The 12,192-nt window shown below is 47.3% G+C and overlaps 1 long non-coding RNA gene across 1 annotated transcript; it reads right to left on the bottom strand.

Moving 5' to 3' along the window:
* Positions 1-2,806: 2,806 nt before the first annotated feature.
* LOC309529813 lies at positions 2,807-6,248 on the bottom strand. Its single transcript, XR_014218484.1, has 2 exons — positions 2,986-6,248; positions 2,807-2,887 (listed from the first exon to the last, which is right to left on the bottom strand). It is a non-coding gene; the product is annotated as an uncharacterized lncRNA (long non-coding RNA).
* Between the last annotated feature and the right edge of the window lie 5,944 nt (positions 6,249-12,192).

Consider the following 12,192-nt stretch of genomic DNA (forward strand, 5'->3'; position numbering starts at 1 on the left):
ACTGGAAATGCAGCAGAAGGATAATGAGCAGAGAAGGCTCTGCAGAAGGGTGTCTGCTCTTAACTGAAATTGCTAGTCTCTGGGAGGGAGGGAGGGTGGGTGGGTATGAACAAATGGTACTTAGCTTCTTGTATCGTCTGTGCTTTTGTAGAAAATGTTCCAATTTCCTACTTGTTTACAGTTTTTACACAGGGAAGAAGGGAAGTGGGCGTTAGTTCCCAAACTGTATCAGTCGCCTCTCAAGCCCAACATGGATGCGAGAGGGAAATGGATTTTGACAATTTAGCTACCTTTTGTTCTCCTGACGAATATTGTGTAAATACCCCCATCCCTGACCCCTTTCAGCCTCAGTGCCTTGAACAGCTCCTGCTGTATCTAGGGCATTCTATGGGGGGGGGTTAATGACCTCTATTAAGACATAATGGGAACTGGGGTGCTGTTTGAGAAGGGAAGGGCAAGTGGACCCATTCATACACTTGCTAAACTGTTGGCTTGTTTAATGAAGTGTGTTTTGGCCAAGGCCTGAGAACAGTCATTAAGGAGAGAAAAGTTTGAATTTGCTCGTCACTTCGCAAGCCAGGCTCAAGAAAGAGAAGTGGAAGACATGCAGAGCAAATGAGGCTTTTTCCACCCGGTTCCTTAAATCAGGTTCAGAATAGGGCTGAGGGAATTCTTTGTGGAGTGCGCTTAGCTTCCTTTTGCAAATGTTGTTGTTAGGATAACTTTGACGGTGCAGGTGCTGAAGGCAGGCACATTTGAACCATGCATTTAGTTCAGGGGTAGCTGACGACAGCCTAAGCACTTCTGAGTCGGGACTTCCATGTGGGTTATTTGAGGGAGGGGGACCTTAGTCCATACAGCTGTGGCCACGGTGACCTTCCTGGATTCAAGACGCCACCAGTGCACCGAAGACTCTTGACGTGAGAAACAGATTGCAGGGGCTGAGATCCCCAAACCTGCACTTCCCTGGGGCTTGTGCTTCCTGCTAGAAGCAGCCCTCCTGCAGGGCATGCCAAACAGCTCTGGAAAATAAGGGAACTTTCTCACAGCAATTTGGGATACAGCAAGGGGGGCTGCTGTTAAGGGGCAAAGGTCCTCAATCCTGTGGGTGAACCTCAAGTGGCATTTTGAATCCCAGCCCAAATGTGAAGCTGGCCTCAACTCCCCCCCTCCCCCACTTTATTTGAAAAACTCAAGATTCAAGGGGCAGCTTAAGGTTCCCAACCTTTGGGTTTGCGCTTTCAAAACAGGGATATCCGATTAAGATTGCCATCTTAAACATACAAGCTAGTAAATCTCACTGGACAGAGTGGGCCTTGCTTCTGAGTGAATGTACATGGGGTCTGGTTTTAAGTATGACTTGTCCACCAGCTTTGGCCATGTACTTGTGCACTCCTGTGAATGATATGCAAATGAGTAATTCATATATGCAAATTAACAGCCCTTGCTGAAAACGTTGCCCACACCGCTTTTGGGAAGTAGACTTGATTTTTCTAAGGCAGCTATTGGCAAGTGTTTGAATTGTTGCCACAAGGAAGCACTGGCTTGTGTTCGAACCTACCTCACCTATTGCTCTGTAACACTATTGCTGGGAAATGTACAGTTGCTTTCTCTTAATATGCTTCACCCATCTGATCTGTTTCTGCTATATGATGTGCAGGAAACATGCCAAACACCTACACTCTGATGCTAGTGCTTGAGGATTGTGACAAAGCATTGTTTCGTTTTTATAGAATTTGTGGTTCCTAACATTTGATAGTATTGCAAGAAAGCGGGCGTGGGTGGAAGGTGAGGGGACCTCACTCCCCGCAGGGAAAACCTTGGAGAACCTGGGATTTAAATGCTACTCCGTAAGAAACCACCCCACGGCTACCTTTGGAAAATCTGGAATTGCTTGAGCTTCTCATTTCCTCAAATGAAAAGGGTAGCCTAGCTAAGGCTGGATGCTGGGCAACCTGGCAAACAGCAGCAGGCGCAAGTTTTATCTGATGCAATGAGACTTCCTTGCTCCTCCCTTTCTCCTCCTCAAATAACACATATACTCTCCAAATCAAATACTAGTTTTCTCATCTTCTCTCCTCCCCCTCCCCCCGTCGTTTTTCTACTAATAGTTTAACCTATTTCAACAAAATAAGTTGCTAATCCAGTATCTTTCAAAAAAAGAAAAGCATACTCTGGTGAGCATGGAGGTAGAAAATGTGATGTTACAAGCCCCTAACCCATGGGTAGGCAAACTAAGGCCTGGGGGCTGGATCCAGCCCAGTTGCCTTCTAAATCTGGCCCCCAGACAGTCTAGGAATCAGCGTGTTTTTACATGAGATAGATAGATAGATAAACTTTATTCGCATTAGCCAACGGCCATAGCAACATAAAACAAGCAATATATACAATTAAAAAGACAACAATGGGTACAAAGGAGTAGAATGTGTCCTTTTATTTAAAATGCATCTCTGGGTTATTTGTGAGGCATAGGAATTCATTCATTCCACACACACACCCAAAGTATAGTCCGGCCCCCCACAAGGTCTGAGGGACAGTGGACCAGCCCCCTGCTGGAAAAGTTTGCTGACCCCTGCCCTAACCTGTCTTAGCTTCCCACCGCCTCTTCTGCACTTCTCCTAAGCCTGATGCTACTTAAAAGGTGGGGTGGGGCTGGGTGGCAGTGCACTTCTACAGCTGCTGCACCCCTCTACATAAATGCACATCTGGGGTGCAACCTAAGCTCGGTCCAGTATAGCTGAAGGAGCATCTCCACCCCCATCGTTCTACCCGGACATTGAGGTCCAGCACCGAGAGCCTTCTAGAAGTTCCCTCACTGCGAGAAGTAAAGTTACAGGGAACCAGGCAGAGGGCCTTCTCAGTGGTGGCACCAGCCCTGTGGAACGGCCTCCCATCAGATGTCAAGGAAATAAACAACTTTCTGACTTTTAGAAGACATCTGAAGGCAGCCCTGTTTCGGGAAGCTTTTAATGTCTGATGCATTACTGTATTTTAATATTTTGTTGGATCCGCCCAGAGTGGCTAGGGAAGCCCAGCCAGATGGGCAGGGTATAAATAATAAATTATTATTATAAGCTTGCACCAGCTCCCAAGTAAATTTGGGGGGCTGCTCTGTTTATATCACAATGCACATAGAGGCTTGGATTCCTGTGGCATTCACTGCAGAAATGGCCTCTTGGGTGGAATCTACACGCATATTAAAAATGTTCTGAAAATGCTGTTGTTGTTTTTTAAGCGTTTTTTAAAAATACAATGGATTTTCCATAAGGCTTACTATCGCCATCTAGTGTCACACTGTATATTTGAAACACACTTCAAACGTTTTATTTGCGGCTGTATAGTTGAGTCCTCGGACTGCATGCATGCCTAAAATACTAGGAAAAAGCCACAAATTGCTTGAAATGCCTCTGCCACATTGTTCTGCTCTGGCTGTGGGGAAGTGGATAGATTGCTAGGCCAGCTTGCAGCATGTACCACTTCCTGGTTCGCCAAAGAAGCTGCTCTGCTTTAGCTACACAGGCTCATAAAAAGCCAAACCCTCTACTGCTTGGGGCAGGGATTAAAGTAAATCAGAATAGGAGAGGGATTTTTTTTGTAACAGCAAAGGGATTATGTTTATTGATACTTAGTTTTGCAAAGGGTCCCCCCTTTCCGCTCCCCTTGGCTTTTGCAAAATGCCATTGGAGTGTAGCTAGATTTGGCTTAAATGGGTATAGCTTCAGGCATCAGCAAGAATTCTTCTGTCGAGTGTGATGAGGTACAACAGAGCAGAGTTTTTAATGTAAGCTCTGTTATTTTCAATCCTTGGCTGTAGTCCTGGGTATAAAAGGGGCACACGGATGTGAAGAAGATTGCTGGTGTTTTTCTCCAATGAAGGAGAGAGCCCACCCCTTCCAAGGTAGCCAAAAATATATTCCTAATGCTTAGTCAGAATCTCCCTTCTTGCGATTTGAAATCAATTTGAAGGAGCGTCTCCACCCCCATCATTCAGCCCAGACACTGAGGTCCAGCGCTGAGGGCCTTCTGGCGGTTCCCTCATTGCGAGAAGTGAGGTTACAGGGAACTAGGCAGAGGGCCTTCTCGGTAGTGGCGCCCGCCCTGTGGAACGCCCTCCCATCAGATGTCAAGGAAATAAGCAGCTATCCTATCTTTAAAAGACATCTGAAGGCAGCTCTGTTCAGGGAAGTTTTTAATATTTAATGCTGTATTGTTTTTAACACTTGATTGGGAGCCGCCCAGAGTGGCTGGGGAAACTCAGCCAGATGGGCGGGGTATAAATAATAAATTATTATTATTATCTTAGCCACCCTCCTCCACACACATTCCAGCTTTTTGATATCCTTAAATTGTGGTGCCCAGAACTGGACACAGGACTCTAGGTATGGTCTGACCAAGGCAGAATAGAATTGTACTATTACTTTCCTTGATTGGGACACTAGGCTTCTGTTGATGCAGCCTAGAATAGCATTAGATTTATGTTATTTTTTTCTGCTGCATCACACTGTTGACGCATGTTAACCTTGTGATCTGCTAAGACCCCCTAGATCCTTCTCACATGTACTGCTGTCAAGCCAGGTGCCCCCCATCCTATATTTGTGCATCTGATCATTCATGCCTGAATGGAGAACCTTACATTTGTCCCTATTGAAAGTCCAGTTCTCGAACTATAGAATGATAGGATTGTAATCTGTTGAGGTCTTCCTGGATCCTAATTTCTATCATTTCAGAAGAATGGCACCATGTTTCCTCTCCATTGCCACCAAGACAGCCTCAAATCCCATATTATTGTGAATTCATTCAATTTTGTGGAGGGCACAGTTCGTTCTTCCCAGCAGACTTAAAAATCGCCTTGCTTCAGCTCCCATGGAGTTCAGAACCATGTAGCCAAGCCATCTAGAACAGTCTTCCCCAACCCTGTTGACCTTCACATATTGGACTACAGCTTCCATCATCCCTGACCACTGGCCATTCTGGGTGGAGCTGATGGGAGCTGTTGCCCAAAGCACCATGTTGGGGATTCCTTCTTATATCCCATGCAGGTAGCAAAATCCATCTACTGTATACCTCAAAGAAAACTAGATCTGACCTCTAAGCAAGTTGACCCTTCAGTGCTGTATTTTTCAGTACTTCCTTAGATGTCACGAGCTAGTGGATGTGGGCTCTCTCCTTGTCAGTGAAGGATCCAACTGAGGGGTAAGAGGTCAAAATGGCAGGAAATCCTGACAGATGTGGGCTGGTTCCCCCTTCCTCTTTCATATTAATGGGATTTTCCGCTCTTAACAGCAGTACTTAGGAAACCAGAACCTCTGGTCATCTCCATCCCTCCCTTTCCCATTATTGCTTGTCTCTTGTTTCAGGTTTTCTGGTTTGCTATCTCTCTGAAATAGGAAAAACAATTCTGTGTTTGTGCAAGGTTCACCTGTAGCAGAAACGCTTGCATTGCTAGCATGGTTCCTGACCTCTGCTGCTAACTGGTTCAACTTGCACTAAGCTCCTCGTATATTTGATCTCCTCGTTTACAGTGCCCCCGTGTCCTCCTCGGTTTTGTTGTTTTAGCACCTTAACTGTGAGTGTACAAATGGATTACATAGCATCAATTTAAGTATTTTGGGGTATGTTTTTGTTTTGTTTTTTAATTTTTAATAAAACTGCCAAAACGAAAACCTAACAGTTTCCTCTGCTTCTTATTTTGGTTACTACTACTACTTCCTTTAAACAGAAAGAATAAACTACAAAAAGTAAGCTTAGCGGCCATTATAGAAGAGAATATAGCCTTGCTGGACTGTCCAAGGACACACATAAGTTGGTCGGCTTGTGCTGCACAGCCAACCATCTTGCCTGCTTCATTACAAATTGTGTTCAATAAAATTTGAAAATTTGGGCTCCTCCCACAACCAGAGAATGACAATTTCCCCTCCAGCGCTTGGGAGACATGTCCCCGTGTCCCCAGTGACTTCGCCTACAGCAGTGATTCTCAACCTGTGGGTCCCCAGATGTTGTTGGACTACAACTCCCATCATCCCTGAGCTCTGGCCTTGCTAGCTAGGGGTGATGGGAGTTGTAGTTCAACAACATCTGGGGACCCACAGGTTGAGAAAGGCTGGCCTACAGTTTAAGAGCAAGAATAGCCAAACAGGTACCCTTCAGATGGACCCCCAACATCCATCAGCATCAGGTAGCATGACCAGTGCTCAGATATGATGGAAGCCAGGGTCCAATAACATTCAGAGAGCACCACTTTAGCTGCCTAGGAATTCCCTTTTTCCTTTTGTTTTGTTTTGTTTAGTTGTTTAGTCGTGTCCGACTCTTCGTGACCCCCTGGACCAGAGCACGCCAGGCACTCCTGACTTCCACTGCCTCCTGCAGTTTGGTCAAACTCATGCTGGTAGCTTCAAGAACACTGTCCCACCATCTCGTCCTCTGTCATCCCCTTCTCCTTGTGCCCTCCATCTTTCCCAACATCAGGGTCTTTTCCAGGGAGTCTTCTCTTCTCATGAGGTGGCCAAAGTCTTGGAGCCTCAGCTTCAGGATCTGTCCTTCCTGTGAGCACTCAGGGCTGATTTCCTTCAGAATGGATGCGTTTGATCTTCTTGCAGTCCATGGGACTCTTGAGAGCTGAGTCTCCTCCAGCACCATAATTCAAAAGCATCAATTCTTCGGTGATCAGCCTTCTTTCTGGTCCAGCTCTCACTTCCATCCTTTTTTCCTAGAATCATGTAATTGTAGAGTTGAAAGAGGCTCCGAGGGCCATCTAGTCCAACCCCCTGCAAGGCAGGAATCTCAGCATCCATGACAGATGGCCAGCCAACCTCTGCTTAAAAACCTCCAAGGAAGGAGAGTCCACAACCTCCCTAGGGAGTCCCTTCCATTGTCAAACAGCTCTTAGCGTCTTCCCAGTTCATTTCCACAATTTTCCCAGCTTTAAAGACGTTTTCGCTTTCTGTGCATTGCCAGGGCAAGTGAAAGGGGACAGTGTTACTTTATTTGGACTGGCTGGACGAAGAGTGGTGGGAGACACCAGCCAGGGAACCCCGCAAGGGAAATCCCAGAGGAGAAAGGCTCAGAGCCCAGGGATTGGTGGTGGGTCACAGAGGAGAGGTCAGAGGGGGGAGATTGGGAGGAGGGACTGGATATTGAAGCGACAACAGGGTTTGGTGAGCAGGAGGAACCTGTGACGGAGCAGTTCAGACTCCGAGGCTGAAGCAGAGGACGGAGGTCAAGAGACTGCTGAAGAATCCTGGGAAACTCCCTCTCCAGCTCCAGGATAATGAGGAGAGCCAACCAGAGGCCAAAGGTGTGCAGGCACAGTTTGTAGCTGCTTGGGAAACATCTGTGAGAGGAGGAGCCTTGGAAGAGGTGGAAGGCAGGGATCTTATAATAATGATGATGAGGATGATAATTTATTATTTATCCCCCGCCCATCTGGCTGAGTTTCCACAGCCACTCTGGGCGGCTCCCAATCAAGTGTTTAAAACAGTACAGATTAAATATTAAAAACTTCCCTGAACAGGGCTGCCTTCAGGTGTCTTTTAAAGATAGGATAGCTGCTTATTTCCTTCACATCTGAAGGAAGGGTGTTCCACAAGGTGGGCGCCACTACCGAGAAGGCCCTGTGCCTGGTTCCCTGTAGCTTTGCTTCTTGCAATGAGGGAACGCAAGAAGGCCCTTGGCGCTGGATCTCAGTGTCTGGGCTGAATGATGGGGGTGGAGACGCTCCTTCAGATATACTGGACCGAGGCTGTTTAGGGCTTTAAAGGTCAGCACCAACACTTTGAATTGTGCTCAGAAACGTACTGAGAGCCAATGCAGATCTCTCAGGACCGGTGTTATGTGGTCCTGGCGGCCACTCCCAGTCACCAGTCTAGCTGCCGCATTCTGGATTTATTGCAGTTTCCGGGTCACCTTCAAAGGTAGCCCCACAACCTTCAGCCCTGGCAACTGCTCCATAAGGGCAAGACCTACTAGGAAGCGTTGCTGAGTTGTATGCCGTTTCCTTGAATAAAGAGTGAACTGCAGTTGTACCTTGGATCCCAAACGCTTTGGTACTCAGACATTTTGGCTCCCGAACTCTGCAAACCCGGAAGTGACTGTTTTGGTGTGCAAACATTCGTCCAACGGGGCTTTCGCGGCTTCTGATTGGCTGCAGGAGCTTCCTACATCAGAAGCAGTGCTTTGGTTTTCGAATGTTTTCAGAAGTCGAACGGACTTCTGGAATGGATTCCGTTTGACTTCCTTTTTTAATATAATTTTTATTAATTTTCACTTTAAACAAAGAAAAAACAATAAATTTCAACCATCATTCACATAACTTCTTTTCCACCGCTCTGCCGAGTGAAGACTTCCCTCCCTCCTGCCAACCGGTTTTCCTATTACAGTCCATATCTCGCAGTTTCTTTGTTTTGTCAAGTCCACATTGTAAGACTTATTTCAGTCCTGCTAATGCCTTCAGACTTCTACAGTTATTATTTATATACTCTATAAATATACTCCAATCTCTTTGGAATTTTGATTCCTCCTGATTTCGGATTCTGCAGGTCAGTTTTGCTAATTCTGCATAATCCATCATTTTCATCTGCCACTCCTCCACCATTGGTAAATCCTGTAATTTCCACTTTGGGGCTAATAAAATTCTGGCAGCAGTTGTTGCATACATAAATAATCTTTGGTCCCCCTTTGCAATTTCCTTTCCTATCAAGCCCAGCAGAAAAGCTTCCGGCTTTTGGGGAAAGGTATACCGTATTTTTCGCTCGATAACACGCACCTGACCATAACACGCACATAGCTTTTAGAGGAGGAAAACAAGAAAAAAAATCTGAATGAAACAGTGGAAGTATCATTTTTGTGCTTCATGCTGTGGCCACAGACATGTGATTTGACGGTGAGTTTGGTGTAGCCCAATGCCAGCGCTTTGGTTTTCGAATGTTTTCAGAAATCAAACGGACTTCTGGAATGGATACCATTTGACTTCCAAGGTACGACTGTACACTGACAACTGAATTTGACCTCTTCGTTCTGACCCACATCTAACTCCAACCTTGACATAGAGTGACAACCTGGATACCAGCCTAGGCGGCTATAATATGCTTTATGCCACTTGAACTTCTGGTTACAATGATGGAAGCCAAGAACTCGCCTGAGCTTATCCTTCAGTGGTCTGCCAAAAAAACCCCCAACCCTGGATTTCCACCCCCCCCCCTCATTTGCTGCTCTCGTATTTCTTGCTCCCACCCACCAAGCACTTGTTGTTTATTTTGCTTTCTCTCCACTGGCTTCATCCTTCATGAGTACCCCCACCCCATAAATCCCTTAAGGCCTATGAACTGCAGCATAATCCAGCTACAAATCCCACCTGGAGCTGCCAGACCCAACAAGTCCAGACATCCCTCTTGTGCATTCCTCCGATGCCTTCACAAATCCTCCAAGCCTCTCCTTTGGAAATGCTCTGATTGAGAAGGGGGAAAAAAAACTTCTGGCTGCTTTGACTAAAACAGGAATAGCTAAAGCTAAATTAACTGCTTTTATGCAGAACGTAGGGGCTGTGACTCAACCCTGCCCCTCAGCCTCAACACCTCCAGAGCTACCCCTTCCCACCCCATCCAGTGCTATTTTTCTAGAAAAAGAGGTGCAGCAACTTGCCATCATCATCATCATTTATTATTTGTACCCCACCCATCTGGCTGAGTTTCCCCAGACACTTCCAACAAAGTTGGGCGGCTTCCAACAAAGATTAAAAATACATTAAAATATCACACATTGAAAACTTCCCTAAACAGGGCTGCCTTCAGATGTCTTCTAAATGTCAGGTAGTTGTTTATCTCTTTGACATCTGGTGGGAGGGAGTTCCACAGGGCAGACGCCACTACAGTGGTACCTCGGGTTACATACGCTTCAGGTTACAGACACCGCTAACCCAGAAATAGTACCTCGGGTTAAGAACTTTGCTTCAGGATGAGAACAGAAATCGCGCGGCATCGGTGGGAAGCCCCATTAGCTAAAGTGGTACCTCAGGTTAAGAACAGTTTCAAGTTAAGAACAGACCTCCAGAACAAATCAAGTTCTTAACCCGAGGTCCCACTGTACTGAGAAGGCCCTCTGCCTGGTTCCCTGTAGCTTTGCTTCTCGTAGTGAGGTAACCGCCAGAAGGCCTTGGCCTTGATGGGGGTGGAGACGCTCCTTCATCTCTCTTGTTATCTTATAATGCTAATGGCGCCCACCTAAGAGGTGCCTGGAATTCAGTTTCAGAGAGTTCCTGCTGGGGGAAAAATCCCTGCATAGAGCTGCTAAGCTTGCTTTTCACTTTCCTAGCTCCATTTGTGAAGCCACTTCTGTTCTGCAGGCCTGCTCTGCACCCATTTTCACCTTCATGCCCATGTCTCTCCTCCCCTTAGAAACCTGTATCTTCCTCCTTCCGTAGGTAAAGGTAAAGGGACCCCTGACCATTAGGTCCAGTTGTGGCCGACTCTGGGGTTGCAGCGCTCATCTCACTTTATTGGCCAAGGGAGCCGGTGTACAGCTTCTGGGTCATGTGGCCAGCATAACTAAGCCGCTTCTGGCGAACCAGAGCAGCGCACGGAAACGTCGTTTACCTTCCCACTGAAGGTTTTATCTATTTATCTACTTGTACTTTGATGTGCTTTCGAACTGCTAGGTTGGCAGGAGCAGGGACCGAACAACGGGAGCTCACCCTGTCACGGGGATTCAAACCGCCGACCTTCTGATTGGCAAATCCTAGGCTCTGTGGTTTAACCCACAGCCCCACCCGCGTCCCTCCTTCCATTTGTTGTTGTTGTTTAGTCATTTAGTCATGTCCAACTCTTCGTGACCCCCTGGACCAGAGCACTCCAGGCACTCTTGTCTTCCACTGCCTCCCGCAGTTTGGTCAAACTCATGCTGGTAGCTTCCAGAACACTGTCCCACCATCTCGTCTTCTGTCATCTCCTTCTCCTTGTGCCCTCCATCTTTCCCAACATCAGGGTCTTTTCCAGGGAGTCTTCTCTTCTCATGAGGTGGCCAAAGGATTGGGTCCTCAGCTTCAGGATCTGTCCTTCCAGTGAGCACTCAGGGCTGATTTTCTTCAGAATGGAGAGGTTTGCTCTTCTTGCTGTCCACCCTCCTTCCATACACTGCAACTAATAAGCACCTTTTCCACCTTGCAACCAATTACAAATTCACCATCCCCAGCTATTCTTCAGGCCCTTTCGTGCCCCTGCTTTCATCTTCACCCCCATTCCTACACCTCCTACTCCCTCCTTTTTTGCAACCCCCTTTGTACCCCGATGTTCACCTTCACCCTTCTTATCTCCCACTCCTCACTTTCCTCAGCTCTCCCTTGCACACAGACTACCCTCATTTCCACGCACCCTCGTCTTTCCTATTCCGCAGCCCCCTTTGCACACATATCATGATGATCTATATTACTATATATTTTTAAGTCGAACAGAAGCTTAAACACAATGGCGGCTAACAGATTGAGGTTGAATCCTGACAAGACAGAAGTACTGTTTTTGGGGGACAGGAGGCGGGCGGGTGTGGAGGATTCCCTGGTCCTGAATGGGGTAACTGTGCCCCTGAAGGACCAGGTGCGCAGCCTGGGAGTCATTTTGGACTCACAGCTGTCCATGGAGGCACAGGTCAAATCTGTGTCCAGGGCGGCTGTTTACCAGCTCCATCTGGTACGTAGGCTGAGACCCTATCTGCCTGCAGACTGTCTCGCCAGAGTGGTGCATGCTCTGGTTATCTCCCGCTTGGACTACTGCAATGCACTCTACGTGGGGCTACCTTTGAAGGTGACTCGGAAACTACAACTAATCCAGAATGCGGCAGCTAGACTGGTGACTGGGAGCGGCCGCCGAGACCATATAACACCGGTCTTGAAAGACCTGCATTGGCTCCCAGTACGTTTCCGAGCACAATTCAAAGTGTTGGTGCTGACCTTTAAAGCCCTAAACGGCCTCGGTCCAGTATACCTGAAGGAGCGTCTCCACCCCCATCATTCTGCCCGGACGCTGAGGTCCAGCACCGAGGGCCTTCTGGCGGTTCCCTCATTGCGAGAAGCAAAGCTACAGGGAACCAGGCAGAGGGCCTTCTCGGTAGTGGCGCCCGCCCTGTGGAACGCCCTTCCAGCAGATGTCAAAGCGATAAACAACTACCTGACATTCAGGAGACATCTTAAGGCAGCCCTGTTCAGGGAAG

Source organism: Podarcis vaucheri (genome assembly GCF_965113315.1).
Source record: "Podarcis vaucheri genome assembly, chromosome: 3".
In the NCBI taxonomy this organism is placed as follows: domain Eukaryota; kingdom Metazoa; phylum Chordata; class Lepidosauria; order Squamata; family Lacertidae; genus Podarcis; species Podarcis vaucheri.